Raw genomic sequence first — 20,537 nt, forward strand, 5'->3', positions numbered from 1 at the left:
GCTTCATAGGGCTTTCAGCCCTCTCTAAGCGGTTTACGGAGTCAGCATATTGCCCCCAACAATCTGGGTCCTCATTTTACCCACCTCGGAAGGATGGAAGGCTGAGTCAACCCTGAGCCGGTGGGATTTGAACCGCTGACCTGCTGATCTAGCAGTAGCCTGCAGTGCTGCATTTAACCACTGCGCCACCTTGGCTCTTAAAAAAACAAAAGAAAAAACAAAAACCCATAAAAGACAATAAAAATCTTCAATCTTTTCTATGCCATAATCCAATTGAAAAAAAAACCCAAAAATTGAAAACAACCAGATACGGAACCCAGATTCACAGCAAAAAGAAAAAGGAATAGTTTCATGGCTTCTTGTAAAGTTAAAGCTCTCTAAACAAAAGAAAAATAAATTCAAAACTTTTATAAGATATAATGTATAACGTTAAGAACATACTACAATGATATCTTGTTGTTGATGAATAATTTTAATAAGGGAATAATTGAAAATTGGTATATATATGCAGCGACTATTTAGAATATTTTGTTGAAAAATGAAGGAATAAGATTCCTGTTTGAATGTATGATGTACAAGGACAATAATGAACATAAGCATACCTGATAGTCGATTGGTGGAATTATGCATAATTGAAAACAGTGATATACAAATATAAATGGTTGGTAAAAAAATCTATTAAATGGGATTATATAAAGGTATGCTGTTATCAAATAGATAATCAAGAATGTAAGGGAATCATGATTTACTGGAAAAAAATAATACTAATTGTAACTGAACATATACTGTACAATGAAAGTGAGGTATTTAGTTATACTAGATGAAAAATCTGAGATGGTAAATATTATTCGAGAATATGGATGCAAAAACACATGTAACCAAACGACATGCTCTATGTGATGATGGTTTTTTTGTTTGTTTTTTATTGTTGTGTGTATGTGTTGTCTATGTAATAAAAAGAAAATTAAAAAAAACTTTTATAAGATGAAAGCCTTTCAAGATTGCTCTAGGCTTACTCTTACAGTTGTTATCTCTCCAGGCAGAATTTCAAGGGCAGAAAACTCCAGAGTGAGCACCTGTGTAAATAACTCTTCTCCTATCAGTCCCGGCTGAGCCAGCAACCTTGGAGAGGAACCTTTTCCAAACATTCATTCAGACAAAAAATAGAAGCAAAGTTTCAAAGCCTCTAGGTGGCAGTGTTACTTATCCCAAACTTTTCCTCACTGTATTATGTTCTCTGCCTTATTAAGAGAAAATAAAAAAATAAAAAGCCAAATGAAAAATGCTGTATATATAAAAAGACTCCTAAACAGTGGAACAATGAAGCGGTGGACGTGATGAGCCGGGGCCTTGAAGCCGTTAGGGACTGGATGAGGGCTAACAAACTGGTACTCAACCCGGATAAGACCGAGTGGCTGTTGTGTTTCCCTCCCAATAATTTGGCAAGTGTTCCATCACTCAGGCTGGGGGGTCAAACACTATACCCCTCAGACAGGGTTCGCAACTTGGGAGTCCTCCTGGACCCACAGCTGACCTTTGATCACCACCTGTTGGCTGTGACCAGGGGGGCATTTGCCCAGGTTCGCCTGGTGCACCAGTTGCGACCCTACCTGAACCGGGAGGCTCTCACAACAGTCACTCGTGCCCTTGTGACCTCAAGGCTGGAATACTGCAACGTGCTCTACATGGGGCTGCCCTTGAAGAGCATCCGGCGACTTCAGCTAGTCCAGAATGCGGCCGCACGAGCGATTGTGGGTGCACCTCGGTTCACCCACATAACACATATCCTCCGCGAGCTGCGCTGGCTACCTGTTGATCTCCGGGTGCGCTTCAAGGTGCTACTTACCACCCATAAAGCCTTTCATGGTAGTGGATCTGGGTACTTGAGAGACCGCCTCCTGCCAATCACCTCCTCGCAACCAATTAGATCACACAGATTAGGCCTCCTCCGAATTCCATCTGCCAGTCAGTGTCGACTGGCGACTACGCGGAGGAGAGCCTTCTCGGTAGTAGCTCCGTCCCTTTGGAACGATCTCCCCATGGAGATCCGTACCCTCACCACCCTCCAGACCTTCCGCATAGCCCTTAAGATCTGGCTATCCCGTCAGGCCTGGGGTTTGATTGTAATCCGTCCCCTCCCGAATGATGAATGTTGTGTTCTATTTTTAATTATGTATTGTTTTATGTCTTACTGTTTGTATTCCCCTCCCCATGAATTGTAAGCCGCCCTGAGTCCCCCCCAGGGAAAAGGGCGGCCTATAAATAAACTTTCCAATTCCAATTCCAATTCCAATAGAACTTAGTTATCAAACAGTCCAAAAAGTAAAAGGCAGGAAAACGGAAAAGAAAAAAGCCCATTCCATTTAACACTGTGCTGATTAGAAAGTCTAGTCAGGCTTCCGACAATAAAGGCCTGAGAGAAAAAAACCTTTCATTGGATCACCAGAGACTTTGTGGGTGTCACTGGGATCGGAAGGATATGTCCCTTCATATCACCATCTCTTTGGGATGGGTTAGGTCCAGCTGGAGCATCCTGCGGCTGGAATTTCGGCGGCGATCTCGGAGCCCCGATATTGACTGTCGTGTCACCGCGACGTCAGCATCTGACGCTCCCAAAACTGCTCTTGAATGCCATTCAGAAACTCCATCTGGTGTAAAATGCAGCTTTTGGTTACTCAGTCTTTGTTACTCAGGACATATAAATATCACTACTCTGTGAGTTGTTTTTAAAGTGGAAAAGCTGGGTACCAGAAGGGAAGACCTAAACTGTGCTGCCCCTCCCAGAGTATATCTTGGTGGCTCAAACTGACCGATCAGGTGACCAATCTCAGCTCAGAATTAAATGGAAGAGCTTTGAGCAAATGTTTCTGTTCTCATTCTTGGGTATTTTTAAGGATAAGGGAACTTAAAAGAGAGAGATGAGTTGTTCATTCAATGCAAAGTTTGTGCAACTGGAATCTTCCTTTGTTTTGCCCACAAGAAAAAAAAATGTTTAACAGACACCATTTAGATGAGGGGATAGAAGGAGAACTCATCCAATTTGCAGATGATTGGCGGGAATAAGCTCCCTGTTAGGAGAACGAGTGCATTCAGAGAAGCGTAGTGAGAGTGGTGTGGAAGAACGCATAAACCAGCATACGGAGACACTGAATTGTAAAACAGATAGTATTTTATTTCTGTGGAAATAGAGGTATGCAGAGTCCAATTCATACACGGTTAAGACAGTCAGTCATCAATGTTCTCAGTTAGGGGGTGATCCATCAAACACAATCCAGTGTCATATAATCAGTTTTGCACACAAAGTCGCTAACAGTAGCAAAACTCACAGTAATTCACGCTGAGCAATACACGACATATCTACAAGCAGTATCCAACTAACTAACACATCTAACAATCAGAGAGAGCTAACAGTCATTCTGGCTCCATCTTATGGCCGCTTGAGGTAACAGCAACCAATCACATTTACAGCAGTACTTAAAGATACAGTACTACTATCATGGCTTATATATTGCTAACTCAACTGTTAGACAACATTCCTAACAGACAGTGCTCCAGAAGATAGACTCAAAATGGAGAAGGATCTTGACAGACTTGAACATAATGGAATTCAATGGTGAGAAAAGTAAGGTTCTACATTTAGGCAAGAAAAACCAAATGCACAGGTATAGAGTAGGTGGCACCTGGCTCCATAGTAGTAACTTAAATATGAGTCAGCATTGAACTGCAGCTGCTAAAATAAGCCAGCACAGTCCTAGGCTGTATTAACAGAGGGATAGAATTAAGATCATAATAAGTGGTAGCACCACTTTATCAAGCCTTAGTAAGACTACACTTGGAATATTGCATCCAGTTTTGGTTGCCACAATATAGAAAAAGTGTTGAGACTCTAGAAAAAATGCAGAGAAGAGCAACTAAGAGGATTAGGGGACTGGAAGCTAAGACATATGTAGGATGATTGTAGGAATTGGGTATGAGTACTCTAATAAAAAGAAGGACTAGGGGTGACATGATAGCCATCTTCCAATATCTGAGGGTCTCCAACCACGAGGAGGGCGATAACCTCTTCTACAAAGAAACTGAAGGCGGAACAAGAAGCAATGGATGGAAACTAATCAAATAAAGAACCAACCTACAAATAAGGATAAATTTTGTGACAGCTAGAACAATTTATCACTGCAACGGCTGGCTTCCAAAAATTGTGGCTGCAGTTTGGAAGAGATTGAGCAACCATTGGTATGAAATATTATAAGGTCTCCTGTTTGAGCAGGGAGTTGGACTAGAAGACCTCAAGGGTCTTTTCCAACTCTGTTATTCCATTATTTTGGAGCTCCTGATAACCCCACCAACAGATTAAATGTGAAAGTATTTAAATTCATTCTACCCCACTCTGAACCTATCCAGCTATTTTTTCAGTTCATATTTTGACGTCTCAAGCTGATTGATTCATCTAAACATGCCTTGCGTCAGAAATATATAAAAGAACTTTGAGCAAATGCTTTAATTCACAGTCTCTGTGTATCTCCAAGTTTAATGGAACTTAAGACAAAAGCTATATCTTTTAAATCAACGCAAACATCTTGGACAGCAATTTTTCTTACAATGATCCTTGTGCATCAAAGTGAGGTTGAGATGCACAGAATTATATGATCTCTCCATCAACTAAAATTCCATTATATCCCACACATATACACTAATTGTTGATATTTTGATGCTTCAAATTGACTGAGAGCTAAAAGCCCTCGATTTAAAATTGTTCTTGGTGGACTTCCAAACACAATAAAGCTTAAGAGAGATGTTTACCTGTTTTTGCTTATGCAATGCAAACACTGCACACTGTGCAAAATATTGTCCCACTTATATCTACTGGCATAAGTGATGACCAGAGACGTGGCATTCCTCCATTTGGTTCCTGGTTAAAAAAGGTCACAGATGCAACACGTTTCAAGTTTCAAGTTTTTTAGAATTTGTATGCTGCCCACTCCCATAGGGACTCTGGGCGGCTCACAACTGACAAGAAACATTTAATTTTAAAAAATAGAGATAAAAAATAAAAATACAGTGTTAAAATTCACGTCACCCATTCCATCTAAGAGGGGCTGGATATCAATCAACAGTCCCAGGCCTGCCAGAACAGCCAGGTCTTGACGGCTTTACGGGAGGCCGGGAGAGTGGTAAGGGTCCGGATCTCTGCAGGTAGATCGTTCCACAGGGCCGGCACCAGGGTTATGTTCTAGACCTTTTGCCACCAACCCAATTGACAATTTTTCATTTTATTTTAAGGTCCAGTCATCAGGTAATGCTTCACAAACTGCAAATCCACACTTCTTCCTTCTAACTAACCGAGGTTATACCCACAGATTTTAATCAGAATAGAGCTGGAAGGGACATTGGAGGTCTTCTGGTCAAACCTCTTCCTCAAGCAGGAGACCCTATATCATTTCAGACAAGTGGCTGTCCAGTCTCTTCTTAAAAGCCTCTGGTGATGGAGCACCAGTGGTGGGTTACAACCGGTATGCCCCGGTGCAGGTGTACTGGTGCCTGCCGGGAGCACCAGGTACCGGTCCAGCAGTGGTGGGTTTCAAAAAAATTTGGAACCTCTTCTGTAGGTGTGGCCTGCTTTCCGGGTCCACTGGGGGAACCTCTTCTAACCGGTTTGGTAGATTTGACAAACCGGTTCTACCGAATAGGTGCGAACTGGTAGGAACCCACCTCTGCATTCCAGTATGGTTGCTCCGGAGGGCTCCCCTGCCTGCCCACACTCCTTACCGGTATTTGAGCTGTTCAGGGGTTCTGCACATGGAGTGTACGGCATCTGTGTGATGCTCTGCCGAGCAGCTGGAGAATCGCGGGTGGTAAGTACGCGTGTACAGGCTGCATGCGTGTGCATCTGTGAGCGTGTGCGTTGCATGCGTTCATGTGGTGGACGCTTGGCCCTATTGCACCATATCAGTTGCAACGGGATCCAGAACCCACCACTGTGGAACACCTACAACTTCTAAAGGCAAGCCATTCCACTGGTGAATTGTCCTCACTGTTAGGAAGTTTCTCCTTAATTCCAGCTTGCTTCTCTCCTTGATGAGTTTCCATCCATTGCTTCTTGTCTTGCGTTCTGGTCCTTTGGAAATTAGGTTGGCCCCCTGTTATTTGTGGCAGCCCCTCAAATACTGGAATACTGCTATCCTGTCCCCCCTAGTCCCTCTTATCATGAATTTAGCCAGTTCTTGCAACTGTTCTTCATATGTTTTAGTTCCTAGACCTTTAATCATTTTTGTTGCTCTTCTCTGTACTTTTCCCAAAGTCTCAACATGAGAAAGTATTCCTGTTTTTCTGGATGGTCCATGATAGACCATAAGAAAGACGACCTCGTTGGGCACATGCTAGGTCCATTACGAAGACAATCATGGGTAAAACCTGTCAATTTCCTTAGTTAATTGTTTCCATTGTGAGTCATAATCCTTATCCTTTCTCTGATAATTCTGGGTTATGCTGAAATATAGAATAACAGAGTTGGAAGGGACCTTGGAGGTCTTCAAGTCCAACTCAAATGGTTGTCCAATCTTTTCTTAAAATCTTCTAGTGTTGGAGCACTCACAACTTCTGGAAGCAAGTTGTTCCACTGATTAATTGTTCTGTTGAGGCTTTGGAAAGAGTACAGACAAAGTCAATAAGAATGATCAAGTGACCCGACAAATGCGCGCCCGATAACAGCGCCCCGACAAAACCGCGGCGATAAAACTGTGATGTCAACAGTGCACCCACAAAGGCGCAGCGACAAAACAGCGCCGACAGAACCACGATTACGGATAAGGTAAGGGTTAGGGTTAGGGTTAGGGTTGGGTTTAGGGTTTGGGGTTTGGGGTTAGGGGTTAGGGGTTAGGGGTTAGGGTTAGGGTTAGGGTTAGGGTTAGGTTTAGGGTTACCTTTAGGGTTATCTTTAGGGTTAGATTTAGAGTGTGCTTCTGTCAGCGTGCTGTTGTCAGCGTGCTTCTGCGCTCATTCATTGGCGCGATTTCAAACTCATGGTTTTCTGCCCATGGTTTCGTCGGCGCGCTTTTGTCGAGCGCACATTTGTCGGTGAACTGGCTAAAACATATGAATAATGGTTGTAGGAATTGGGTTTGGCTGGTCTAGTGAAAAGAAGGACTAGGAGTGACATGGCAGCAATTTTTTAATCTTTGAGGGTCTGCCACAAAGAGGAGGGGGTCAACCTACTACCCAAAGCATGAGAAGGCAAGACAAATGGACAGAAGCTAGTCAAGGAGAGAAGCAACCTAGAACGAAGGAGAAATCTCCTGACAGTGAGAACAATTAACCAATGGGCAAGTTTGTATTCAGAAGCTGTGGGTGCTCCATCACTGGAGGCTTTCAAGAAGAGACTGGAAAACCATTTGTCTGAAATATCATAGGATCTTTTGCTTGAATAGAGGGTTGGACTAGAAGACCTCCAAGCTCCCTTCCAATCAACTCTGTTATTCAGGATCCATAAATTCATTCTGAATCAACCTCGATTTACATCTAAGCCACATCTGGGGAAGACTGCATGATGCATTAAGTTGTATGTAAGAGAAATCAGTATACCAGAACAGAGATGCTTTGTCTGACGGTAACTTGATTGACATGTTGTGTTGCACATCAATGCTGCAAATCCAGAGGAAGTAGATGAACTAGCATAACACATTTGGGGAAGTGCATGAAGATACCTTAAGATGTGAAATGCTGCTAGATGGGCAGAAGAATTATTTTATCTACCTATTTATCTATTAAACTGTTTAAACTACCCTATAGCCAAAACTCTCTGGACAGTTTACACGAAAAGCACTTCAAAATACAATTTGCGTAAAAGCAGACACAAATGAAATACAAAATAAATTCAATTCAAAAAATGAAATTCAGTGGTGAAAAAAAGAAGATTCTACGTGTAGGCAAGAAAAACGAAATGCACGGGGACAGTATAGGTGGTACCTTGCTCAACAGTAGTAACTGAGAGAGGGATCTTGGAGTCCTAGTGGACAACCATCTAAATAGGAGCCAGCCGTGTGCAGCAGCTGCCAAAAAAGCCAACACAGTTCTAGGCTGCATCAACAGAGGGAGAGAATCAAGATCACGTGAAGTGATAATGCACCAGGCGAACCTAGATTATCCCTGTGCCCCAAATGAGGTTGAAAGGCACAGAAGTTTCTGATCTCTCCATCAACTAAGATTCTATTATATCCCCCCGAGATACACTGGTTGTGGATATTTTGATGCTTCAAGTTGAGTGATACAGCTAAAAACCTTGGCTTAAGGTTAGTCTTGGTGCACTTCCAAACACAATAAAGCTTAAGAGAGAAGTTTACCTGTTTTTGCTCATGCAATGCAAACACAGCACACTGTGCAAAATTATTGTACTATGCATAGTGTTCCTGTCAGTGAACCTACAGGAATAAAGGAAGAACAGAGAGGTGGCATTCATTCATTTGTTTCCTGGTTTAAATAATATCACAGTTGCAATACAACCATGATTGTCTTTCTGATAGAATCATTTGCCAGTAACCCACTAGATATTTTTAATTTTTGTAAGGTGGAGACATCAGATATTTCTTCACAAACTGCAAATCCTCCATTCTGCTCCTGACTCATATTGGTCACCATTTGGTGGTACACCAGTTACGTCCATCACCAAACCAGGAGATCCTGGTCAGTCTCACTCATGCCCTCCTGTCCTCCCTTCCAGACTATTCCAATATTTCAGCAAATGTTTTAATTCTCAGACCTTGTGTCTCCCCAAGCTCAATGGAACTGCATCTACATGGAGGGAAGTGTGCTGTGGGTACCCAAAGGTTCTGTCTTAGGCCCGGTACTCTTCAACATCTTTAACAATGATTTGGTTGAGGGGATTGATGGGAAACTCATCAAATTTGCAGAGAACACCAAGGTGGCAGGAATAGCTAATACTCCAATACCGAAGATAGGCATAAGATACAGAAGGATCTTGATGGACATCTACAAAAAATGAAATTCAAAGGTGAAAAAACTAAGCCTCAACATTTAAGCAAGAAGAACCAAATGTACAGGAATAATGTGAGTGGGATCTGGCTCAATGGCAGTAACTGTGAGAGGGATCTTGGAGTCCTAGTGGACAATCACTTAAATATGATCCAGCTGTGTGCAGTAGCTGCCAAAAAAAGCCAACCCAGTTCTAGGCTGCATAAACAGAGGGAGAGAATCAAGATCACGTGAAGGGTTAATACCACTTTATGAGGCCTTGGTAAGGCCACACTTGGAATACTGCATCCAACTTTTGTCTCCACGGTGCAAAAAAGATGTTGAGACTCTAAAAGGAATATAGGGAAGAGCAACAAGGATGATCAGGAGACTGGAGGCTCAAACATATAAAGAACAATCGCTGGAATTGAGTATGACTAGTTCAATAAAAAGAAGGACTAAGAGTGACATGATAGCAGTGTCCCAATATTTGAGGGGCTGCCCAAAGAAGAGACAGTCAACCAATTCTCCAAAGCATCTGAAGGCAGGACAAGAAGCTTTGGATGCAACCAAGCAGAGAAGCAATCTAGAATTAAGAAGGAATTTCCTTAAAAGTTAGAACAAGGAATCAGCAGAATGACCTGCCTCCAGAAGTTGCCCTTTTGTTTCATTTTGAACTTCGCACAGGTTACACAACCTTCTCGAAATCCAGTAAGAGATATCAACTGTCCACGTGCCCAGGTTTTCCACTGGCTGACAAACCATACTCAATGAGTAACCCTTAGTAGTATCACATCTACAGGGTGGGAAGTGAGCAGTGGAGAACTACAAGGTTCCATCTTAAGCCAAGTACTCTTCAATGCCTTCGTAAATGATTTAGATGAGGGAATAGAAGGGAACTCATCAAATTTGCACATCACACCAAGCTGGCAGGAACAGCCAACACTCCAGAAGAAAACCTGGACAACAATACGAAATTTAAGGTGGAGAAAAGCAAGGTTTTTGCACCTACGCAGGAAAACAAAATATCAAAGGTAGATGTACAAACTAGGTGAAACTTGGCTCAAAAGCAATACCTGTGAGAGGGAACTGTGACGCACTGCTCGCCTTCAAGCTGAGCTTGGTATTTCCTCCAGAGGGCCAGGAGGGGCCAATTTCGCCCTCCCCAGGCTCCAGGAAACCCTCCGGAGCCTGGGGAGAGCAAAAAACAGGGCCAATTGGCCTACTGAAAGTTCATTTCTGAACTTTTCCCCCCACCCCAGACTCCAGAGGCTTTCCTGAAGCCCGTGGAGGGTGAAAACGGCCTCCGCAGGCCCTCCAGAAGGCCGAATATGAGATGGCCAGCGTGCCCATGTGTGCTGGTGCTGACGGTTAATGTCCCGGCAGATATGGCTCCCCGTGCCATAGGGTCACCACCCCTGAATTGGAGCAAATTCTTTAACTCTCAGACTTTCTCTACTACAGAGGTTAATTGATCTTAAACGAGGAAATTCAACTATTGATTCAAGGCAAAGTCTGCACAGGTTAGACAGCAATCCTTGAAAGTTACCTTTGTGCTCAAAATGGAGGATGAGTCACACAGAATTGTATGTTCTCTGCCCCAATTAAAATTCTGTTCTGAGAAGGAGAGAAGAAAGGAGGGAAGGAAGGAGGGAAGGAAGGAGAAAAGAAAGGAGGGAAGGAAGGAGGGAAGGAAGGAGGGAATGTAAGAGAGAAGGAAGGGGGGAAGGAAGGAGGAAAGGAAGGGGGAAAGGAAGGAGAGAAGGAGAAAAGAAAGGAGGGAAGGAAGAAGGGAAGGAGAGAAGGAGGGAGGGAAGGAAGGGGAGTAGGAGAGAAGAAACGAGGGAAGGAAAGAGGGAGGGAGGGAAGAAGAAGTAGGACCGTTGTAAGATAAGATGTATCTGATTAGTAAATATCACACAAATCTTACCCTTTCCCCTTATCCAGAACCTCAAGTCTTATGGCCTTCATTTTTAAGCTCTCTAACAAATATTGGGGAAAGAGGTATAGTACTAAAGAACAGATGTGATAAAAGGAAGCAAAACAATAGAAATTTCTCTGATGATTCTTAATCTAAAATAAAATAAAATAAAATAAAATAAAATTCTGTTCTGTTTTGTTTTCCCACATGGGGATAATATAAAGATCTACTGTTATTAAACAGATAATCAAGAATGTAAGGGAACTATGATTTATTGGGAAAAAAATAATACTTTGTAATTGAATGTATACTGTACAATGAAAGGGAGGTATTTAGTTATATTAGATGAAAAATCTGTGATGGTAAATGTTATTCGAGAATAGGGATGTTAAAACACCTGTAACCAAACGACATGCTGGATGTGATGATGCTTTTTTGTGTGTGTATATTTTTTCTGTTTTTTTTTTGCTGTCTGTATGTATTGTTTGTGTAATAAAAATAAAAATTTAGTTAAAAAAAATTCTGTTCTATCCCCCACCTCACTGTTTGTCCCCCTGCCCTCTCCCTAGGCATATTTTGATGCTTCTGGTTGAGAGGTTGAGCTAATAACCCTTGGCTAAAAAGTCTTGGTGTACCTCCAAATACAGCAGGGCTTAAGAGAGATGTGTACCTGTCTTTGCTTATGAAAGGCAAACATTACACACCGTATAAAATTATTGTGTCATCCCTATTAGCTGTGAAGAGGGACGTGGCATTTACTCACTTGGTTCCTGGTTTAAAAAAATGTTCACAGTTGCGACACAACTAATATTTGTATTCCAGTTAGTACCTTTTCATGTTAAACGGCTGGGTATTTTAATTTTTTGTTTTGGTTAATGTTAAATCCATAATGCTCCTTCCGGCCTCCAGGCAGGAGACCACTCTTTCTGGACCCATAAACTGCTGTTCAGCCTCCCTCCATTTTCATCTTGGAAGGAAGACTGCACGATGCATTGAGTTTTGTAGAATCGAAAACCAGGACATTGCAACAAAAAGGCTTTGTCTGAAGGAAAGCAGAGTGGGATGTTGTGTTATAGATAAATGCTGCAAATACCAAGACAGGGGTGTCAAACTCAATTTCATTGAGGGCCACAGCAGAGTTGTGTCTGACCTCTGGGGCTGGGGGGGGGGCGTGCTGTATGAAATTGCTGACAACTACAGGAGCAACAAAATATGTTTATGATATAAAACCTACTTCATGCAGTTTATGCTCATATTGACACACTGTTTTCCTAGTGAATTTGCACTGCTTGGGGTTAGGAAAAAAACCCCGTTTTCTCTGGCTTCTCCATATTTCCAATATTCTTGATTCTCTAGATGAAGTTCTTGATATTTCAGGCCAAATTACAGTTGAATCTGATCTAAAAACTTTGTAGAACCACAGGAGGAAATTCAGAAGCCTAGATTTGTTTGGTGGTAACTGAATCCAGTCCTGAGAAACTTCCTTAGTTTTCTTCTGGGTAAGGTGACCAGGTTTTCAGATTGGTAAAGAGGGACACCTTTGACCGGGTGGGGGGGGGGGGGGGGCTTGATTAAAAAATTTATTTGGAGCAACAAAAATTTTCATACAACGTAAAAATAGTATTGTAATATTTTTTTTATTTCAACATAGCTACAATTTACAAATATAAATTGTAACTGTTGCCAAACATCAAAATTTTGATCACGTGTTCATGAGGATGCTGCAATGGTCGCTAAGAGTGAAAATGGTCACTGTGTGAAAATGGTCGCTAAGTGTGAAAAATGGTCATCAGCCACTTTTTTCAATGCCATTGTAACTTTGATCACTAAGCCCATTATACCACCTTTCTTGCCACAGTTCTTAAGTGAATAACTGCAGCTGGTATTTTGTATTTTGGATAGAATCTTTTTTTAAATAGCCTAAGACAATTTAAAAAAAGAATCCACACAGAATAAATTGAAGTAAAACATTTCAAACTATTCTTTCTATGCACAATATATTTCAAAGTATTGTGCATAGAATTTTTAAACATGGTTTCACTTCAATTTATTTTGGATAGAATCTTTTTTTAAATAGTCTAAGACAATTTTAAAAAAGAATCCACACAGAATTTTAAAAAATCCTATGCACAATAAATAAAATATTATTTTAAAATACATTTACAAAATACAAAACCCAGCTCATTTACCAGCAGGCTTGCACTCCAAGTCAACCCAGAATGATGTAGATGTTAATACAAAGAATTGAGCAAATTGAAATGGTGAAATTAGTCAGGGAAATATTTTTCAAAGAAACTGCCACCATTTTTTCTACACGAGCAGACCTCCAACCTCCGTGCCCTTCCCCTCCGGAAAATCCAGGAAGTAACATTCGCGACCTCTCTAGCCACGTGTTTCCTGGAGCTCTATGGTACTTGGTCATTTTTTCTTATAAAATGAAGAAAAAGGGGTGTGGGGGGGGTCTGTTTTCTTGCTTTAATGTTTTAATTATATCTTCAATGAAAGTACTGAGAAAGAGAGAGGGATTAGACAGAGTGTCTTTTGTCTTGCCCCGGTTAGGATTTCTTAAGCAAATCCACTGGGCTTTCAACATGAAGACAGAAAATCGGGACTTTTTAAAAACGGCCCAGGACACGGGACAAATTGTTATAAACCGTGATTGTCCCGCTGAAATCAGGACGTCTGGTCACCTTACTTCTGGGTAAAGCCACTTGATTCCACCCACCCTGGAACACACCCTGGTTCTCCCTTTGCATCTGCTTTCCATCCTGGTCTGGAACATTCTCCTTTTCCCCTGGTTCTCTGGGGTTTCTCACAGCCCTAAGGAGTCTCTTATCCCCTGTCGAAGGATTTTCTGGGGGCCTTGACTGACCTTCTCGCTTCCTCTTTCATGTTAAACAAAAACAATTTCCTGGTTAAGATTCTAACAATCAGTTTATAATTTTTTGACGAGGATGTTTCAGCAGACTCTTGACCTGTGGCTGAAAATTAATCAGAACCAAGGTTGAGCCACTCTATGGCACAATAGAAGCCAGGTTTGATCTTCTTTATGAACACCTATCAAGGAGAAAAAGGTTTTGGAGGTTGGAGGAATTTCTGGTTTTAAAATCATCCGTAAGAAGATCTTTTCTTTGCAGGAATTGTTGACCTAGGACTCAAGGCATCCCTTGGAATCTTCTGTCCTGCTGTTCCTGCTGGTAGTTTTGTACCAGAATCCCTACTGCCGTGTCTGACCAGCCCTCTATCCATCTTCCTTGTCTGCCCTGAGTTTTGGATCTTGTGAATCCTTCAGTCCACAGGCTAATTTTAGAGAGAACCACTCATGCTCAGATCTGCTCAAAGGAGGCCTTGTTTCTTGTGTGAAGGCAGAGCCACAGTCGCAGCCTGAGAGTTTAGAAGATTCAAAGAAGTTGCCTACTTGGTTAACTGACGTACAAATAAAAAAGAATAGGAACACGCTGAACTTTGCAGAGAGACAGTTTGTTAATTTTTTCATTAAGTATGGATTGTATAATCTTGTCTAAATACAGGAAGAGATGCCACTTGTCCAGGTGCCCAGATTTTGCACACGGAATGATATTTCTTTCCTGGTTGGTTCCTCACCTGATCTTTTTTGGGCTCGGGGGCAAAAAGGCCACACCCCCTGACCTTTCCTTTTCTCCTGAATCTCCCCTTTCTTCTCTCTTAATCCCAGAGATCCACCCCCCATCTCCGAGGGGTATAAATAAGTGTCTGCTTCCATCCTGGGCTACACATTGCAAGCTGAAGAGAAGATCTCAAGATGAAAACTCTGCTGCTGACCTTGGTGGTGGTGACAGTCGTGTGCCTGGACTTTGGTAAGGTCACCAAACTTTGATCTTGGATGATAATCAAACCCAAAACAAGGGGAGAGGTAGGGTAGTTGTGGTCCATCCTGTTGTTGGGACTTTCTCACCCTTTTGCCCTGCATAAGGAAGGTCCATGGGAGCCTTCAGGGGGGAAATGGAATTCTAGGGTAGACTGCCTCTGAAAGTAGAGGCTCCTTTGCGTAGTGAGTTCTGCCATGGGATTCCTCCAGGGAAGGAGATGAAAAATGTTTCTGCTCACCTCCCTCTGGCTTTGCCGTCCTTCAGTATTTTGGACGGTGCGGCCAAAGGGGACCAGAGATGCCTCCTTCAAGTCAATCCTGGACAGTCCTCAACGTCAACCAGAGATTGGTTGTTGTTGCTGAGATTCCTGGGACCCATCAATCTATCATACAGCCTTGGGAGTCTCCCATCCTAGGATTCACCCACCCCAACCCTGCTTAGCTTCCACACGGAGACCAGCCATTTAGATATCCATTTAATAGCGTCTTTCAGAAGAGATTAGGTTTTTTTTTTACTCTCAGCTTTTATCCCAGCTGCTGTGGCGCAGGGGTTAAAATGCAGCATTGCAGGCTAATTCTGCTTATTGCTGGCTGCCTGCAGTTCTCCAAGAGCCGAGGTGGCGCAGTGGTTAGAGTGCAGTACTGCAGGCCACTACAGCTGACTGTTATCTGCAGTTCAGCGGTTCTAATCTCACCTGCTCAAGGTTGACTCAGCCTTTTCCATCCTTCCGAGGTGGGTAAAATGAGGAGCCAGATTGTTGCAGGCAAGAGGCTGACTCTGTAAACTGCTTAGAGGGGGTCGTAAAGGACTGGGAAGCGGAATAAAAGTCTAAGTAATAGGGCTATCTAGTTTTGTAATGAGGAAGAAACCTAATACTCCTTCCTCCTATTTCCCCCACAGCAACAACGCTGTGAAGGTAGGATGGGCAGAGAGGTGATTAAGTCCAAAGACACTAACTTGTCTTTTATGGCCAAAGTTTGACTAGGAGTCACCACCTCCGGGTGATTGGCCCAGAGTCACGCCGATGTCTTTGATGCCTAAGGTGGGAATAGAAATCAGCTTTCCTATTTCTAGACCATTTGATCTTTCTAGGGAAATTTTCACACATGAAAAGGTCTATCATCTCATAGATAACGTTAGAAGACACCCCCCCCCCCAAAATAAAATAAACCTCATCTACAATTTCTATGTTTTTTTTCCTTTCATCCAGGAAACTCCCTGACGTGTTGCACGGACGCGTTGTGTGTGGGTAAGGTGACCTGTACAGGAACCGACACTCAATGCTACATATCGTATCAAGAAGGGCTATTCGGTAGCCGTAAGTGCAGTTATTATTTCTTCTCCCAATTTGTTTGTGTGGGGGGGGGATGCAAACCAGAGCTCCCAAAGGCAGCTGAGCGTTGCAGACCACGGAGGACCTGTCTGTGTCCTGTCTGGTCCTTCTGAGGTCTGTTGCCGGACAGCCTAAGGAGTTCAGGGAAAGAAGGGCTACGAATGGGGGGGGGGACACCATCCCTTCCAGGAACAGCTGAGCTACAGAGGGGAAGCTTTCTCCAGAGAAAGGGGAGGGAAGAATGCTGGGAAAGTTGACAGTCTCCTCTGTAACTGGCTGAGTTTAGAGTTTTCACATTAAATATCCAAGAGGGATGGAATTGCCCCTAAGTCCCTGATGGCCAACCTGTGGCTGATATGGAGGCATATCAACAGGCACATGAGCCTTTTCCCTAGCTCGGCTCCAGCAAGCATTTGTGCACTGGCCAGTTGATTTGTGCCTGCCCCCCCCCCATATGCTGCCCTTCCCTTCCCTTCGCAGGAGTCTCCATGTGATGCCAGGGAAGTATAGGGCTCGCACGGAGGCTCTGGGAGGGCATTTTCAGCCTCCAGAGGGCCTCCAGAGGGGAAGGAGGAGGAGGAGGAGATTTTTGCCCTCCCCAGGCTCCAGGAAAGCCTCTGGAGCCTGGGGAGGGTGAGAAACGGACCTACCGGGCCCACCGGAAGTCAGTAAATGGGCCATTTCCAACCTCTGAAGGGCCTCCGAGGAGTGGGGAGGTTTTTCTCGCCCTCCTCAGGCTCCAAAAAGGGTGTGCACGTATGCGCGGGGGAGCAGGTGGCGTTCATGTGCACATGCATAGAGGACATGGCACAGGGGTGATGAAATTAGTGGTGTGGGGACGGGTGCGTGCTTTTGGCACCCAAGGAGAAAAAGGTTTGCCATCACTGGTCTAAGGAATAGAAGGAAAAGGGGGGCTTGGACTGGGGATCCCCATCTCCCTCTGCAACAGCCCAGATTGTAGGGAGAAAGCTTCTTTAGAGAAAGGGGGAGGGAAATGCAAGAAAGGTGGACTTGCCCCTGAGTCATGTCAAAACACGGGACTTCCCCAGAAACCTCCTCTTGATTCCTTTGCTCCCAAGTATTAAGTAGAGGAGGTAGGAGGTCTGCCTTCCTACTGGGAGGGAATCCGTGAATGTCTTAAAAGTTTCTCCAGCCACAGCCACAGATCTGTCCCGTGGCATTTTCTTAAAATAATCATTCTGCTTTGTCTTTCCTTCACAGAAAATTGTCCCATTCGGGGATGTATTACTAATTGTACTACGGAGCAGGCGAGAGTTATTCGATGTTGCTCGACTGACAGGTGCAACCGACTTACTATAACGATTGCCTAAATTCCTTGAGTTTGGCTGTCATCCATCATGGACCTTCCTTGAAAATTTATGCTTGGCTTTTTCCACCAGATGGTCCATAATCCCCATCCCACCTGCTTTCTTTGACACCCCACCCTCTCTCCTCTTTCTCTTGTTCTGCAAGTTTCCTTCTGCTAGTTCTGTACTTTGAGAATCAAATAAACCTTAGCATTCAATTCAAGTGTTTTGATTTTTTGGGGGGGGGAAACATCCTGTTCACAAAACCCACCAGTAGAGAGTCTTCCTCCAGGATCCCACAGGCAGTGATGCTGGGATGAGCAGGATTAGGTCCAATCGCTGTTGAATCATGGCTTCGATTGATTTAAGGGGTAATAACCTTACATCCAGACAGGTCAAGAAAGAGGAGAAACTATCAGCTGAGTCCTTTCTCAGTGAGATCTCAGAGGCCAACACTGTTCCTTCCCTCCCTTTCTACTCTCTGGGGCAAACTGGGAGGAAGAGGAGGATGCCTTGAAGTAAAGGTGGGGGATTTGGGGGTGAAGGATTGCAGGCCCTTTCTCCATCACGCCCACCTGAAAGAAGAAACATCTTGATTCAACAGCTGACTCTGAAAGCTGTTCTCAACCTCTCTCACTCCTGGGTTCAAGTGTTGGCGATTACACCAGAAATCACCTAGCTGGGCATTGGGGCCGAGTGGGAATTCTTCTTGGAGGGGGATCCCACCACCTGAAAGTGTGCAGCTCTTGGCTTCTATCCTCAGTCCTGATTATCGTATCTTCGATTGTCTTGCCTGCTGCATTGCTTTTGAATGCGAAGTTCTGTGGGTGATAAACACATCTGTGATTTTATCAGGGATGCAGCTGTCAACCTGGTTGTTAAGGGAGCAGGCAGGCAGAACTTGGCTCTTCTCATCCCAGCCCCCATCTTAGCAATAGCAATAGTTAGACTTATATACCGCTTCATAGGGCTTTCAGCCCTCTCTAAGCGGTTTACAGAGTCAGCATATTGCCCCCAAGAACAATCCGGGTCCTCATTTTACCCACCTCGGAAGGATGGAAGGCTGAGTCAACCCTGAGCCGGTGAGATTTGAATAGCCGAACTGCAGAACTGCAGTCAGCTGAAGTAGCCTGCAGTGCTGCATTTAAATTTGAAAGACACCATTAAAACCATCGCGTTCACCCTTGAACCTTATGCTGCAGATATCCCCTGTTATGGGACGTCAACATGAATGGTTAAATTAGAGCTAATGAAGAGGGGAACCGAGTTTTCCCCCTCCTTGCACTGTGGACATGAGTTTGCAAAGTGGGATCTTGATGAAGGTCGAGACAAAACTTTATTAACATACAGCCCAGATCACAGGACTGAAGCAGCAGGGTGAAGTTTCAAATTTCAAAACCAGCTGCAAAATCATGGCAGCTGGAAAAAAAAAGAGAGAGAATGTTGGAAGAATAACTTGGGGTTCCAACTCAAAGAGGCGCTGTGCAAGAAGAAATCAAAATGAAATCCGGACAGCTGGGAGGAAAGGAGATTCATTTATTCCCCAAAGCAAAGAGGTTTGCCTCCAGGGGTAGCTACAGAGAAAAATCAGGCACAATAGGCTGATTTATAGGGGAGCTTGTCCTTGGTTTTCATTCAAATTAAACCAAATTAATAGTTTAATTTTAATCTACTTGTGTTCACAGGCCTTCTTCTTTGATGCATGGATTAGGTCTGGGTAACAATAGGTTTTATGGACGTTTGAATACAAGACCTCCCCCCCCCCTTGCTATTTTTACTTGATTAATTTAGTTTCAGCTTGACTGTCAATTATCTAGCGGAGTCGCTGATTCTCAGTCCTTTATTTATTTATTTACTTACTTGCTTATTTATTTATTAGTTTGTCCAACATGTACAAGATATCAGGGAGAAGTATGAATGGGGATGTGAACAAAGGAAATGAATAGAAATAAATAAAGACAGTAGGAGAGGTAGGAACCCTGGTGCGCTTATGGACGCCCCCTTTGCAGACCTCTTAGGAATGGGGTGAGGTCCACGGGAGACAGTTTAAGGTTGAAATTGTGAGAGTTAGAGAGGACGTAACAATGGAGCCGGGTAGTTCATTCCAGACACTGACCACTCGGTTGCTGATGTCGTATTTTCTGCAGTTGAGTTTAGAGAGGTTTAGCTTGAGTTTGCATTGATTGTTTGTCCACGTATTATCCTGGTTAAAGTGGAAGTAGTTGTGGGTTATACATTCCCTTAAATATTAACAGAATTTTGGATTCTGTTAATATTTAAGGGAAGAGGGAGACAGTATAAGGATTAAAATATCATTTGATTAAAGCATCCCGCAACATCACACCACATGGTGACCTTCTAAGTAGCCACAACCACATCCTCTCACATCCAGGCTTGCAATCCTGTTGCTGCTGACCAGGGTCGATCATCATCAGATTCTCCTAGGGTTCGCTTTTCCTTAAAGTCTTGCAGTTGTGTCCTTTCCACACCAGGTGAATAGAACCATGACTAACTCATCTTGGAAAGTGTGTGTGGGGGGGGAGAGAACGTTACCAAGAAGAAAATGTGGTTAATGATGCCCTTTGGGTGCACCCAAAGTAGAAAGTTATTTTTAATTAAGCCAGTTCCGCAAAATAATGTTATTATGTGTCGAGAGGAAGAAGGATGCTACGTCAGCCAGCCTTTAATAAATGCTAAACATAGGAGAATCAAGAATCCATTTGGTGTAGAGCCTCTGAGATGCTTCAGGAGCATCATGGATTTAACATTAACCAAATTTTTTTTTTAAAATACCCAACCATTTAATATGAAAAGGTACTAACTGGAATACAAATATTAGTTGTATTGCAATTGTGAACATTTTTTTTAACCCGGAACCAAGTGAGTAAATGCCACGTCCCTCTTCACAGCTTATAGGGATGATACAATAATTTTATACGGTGTGTAATGTTTGCCTTGCATAAGCAAAGACAGGTACACAACTCTCTTAAGCCCTGTTGTATTTGGAGTTACACCAAGACTTTTTAGCTTTTAATCAATCAACCCGAAGCATCAAAATACGCCTAGGGAGTGGGCAGGGGGACAAACAGTGAGGTGGGGGATAGAACGGAATATTAGTTGGGGCAGAGAGCATACAACTTCCATCAAAAGTTGGATGCAGTATT

General features: G+C 43.2%; 1 long non-coding RNA gene across 1 annotated transcript; it reads left to right on the forward strand.

The window, feature by feature from the left end:
• Positions 1-14,589: 14,589 nt before the first annotated feature.
• LOC148049058 (uncharacterized) lies at positions 14,590-17,591 on the forward strand. The gene is made up of 3 exons (XR_015695585.1): positions 14,590-14,721; positions 15,944-16,051; positions 17,288-17,591. It is a non-coding gene; the product is annotated as an uncharacterized LOC148049058 (long non-coding RNA).
• The last annotated feature ends 2,946 nt before the right edge of the window (positions 17,592-20,537 follow it).

The sequence above is a fragment of the Thamnophis sirtalis genome, unplaced genomic scaffold (assembly GCF_051295495.1).
Source record: "Thamnophis sirtalis isolate CommonGarterSnake01/CBP01778 unplaced genomic scaffold, rThaSir2_p1.2 scaffold_2, whole genome shotgun sequence".
Taxonomy (NCBI): Eukaryota; Metazoa; Chordata; class Lepidosauria; order Squamata; family Natricidae; genus Thamnophis; species Thamnophis sirtalis.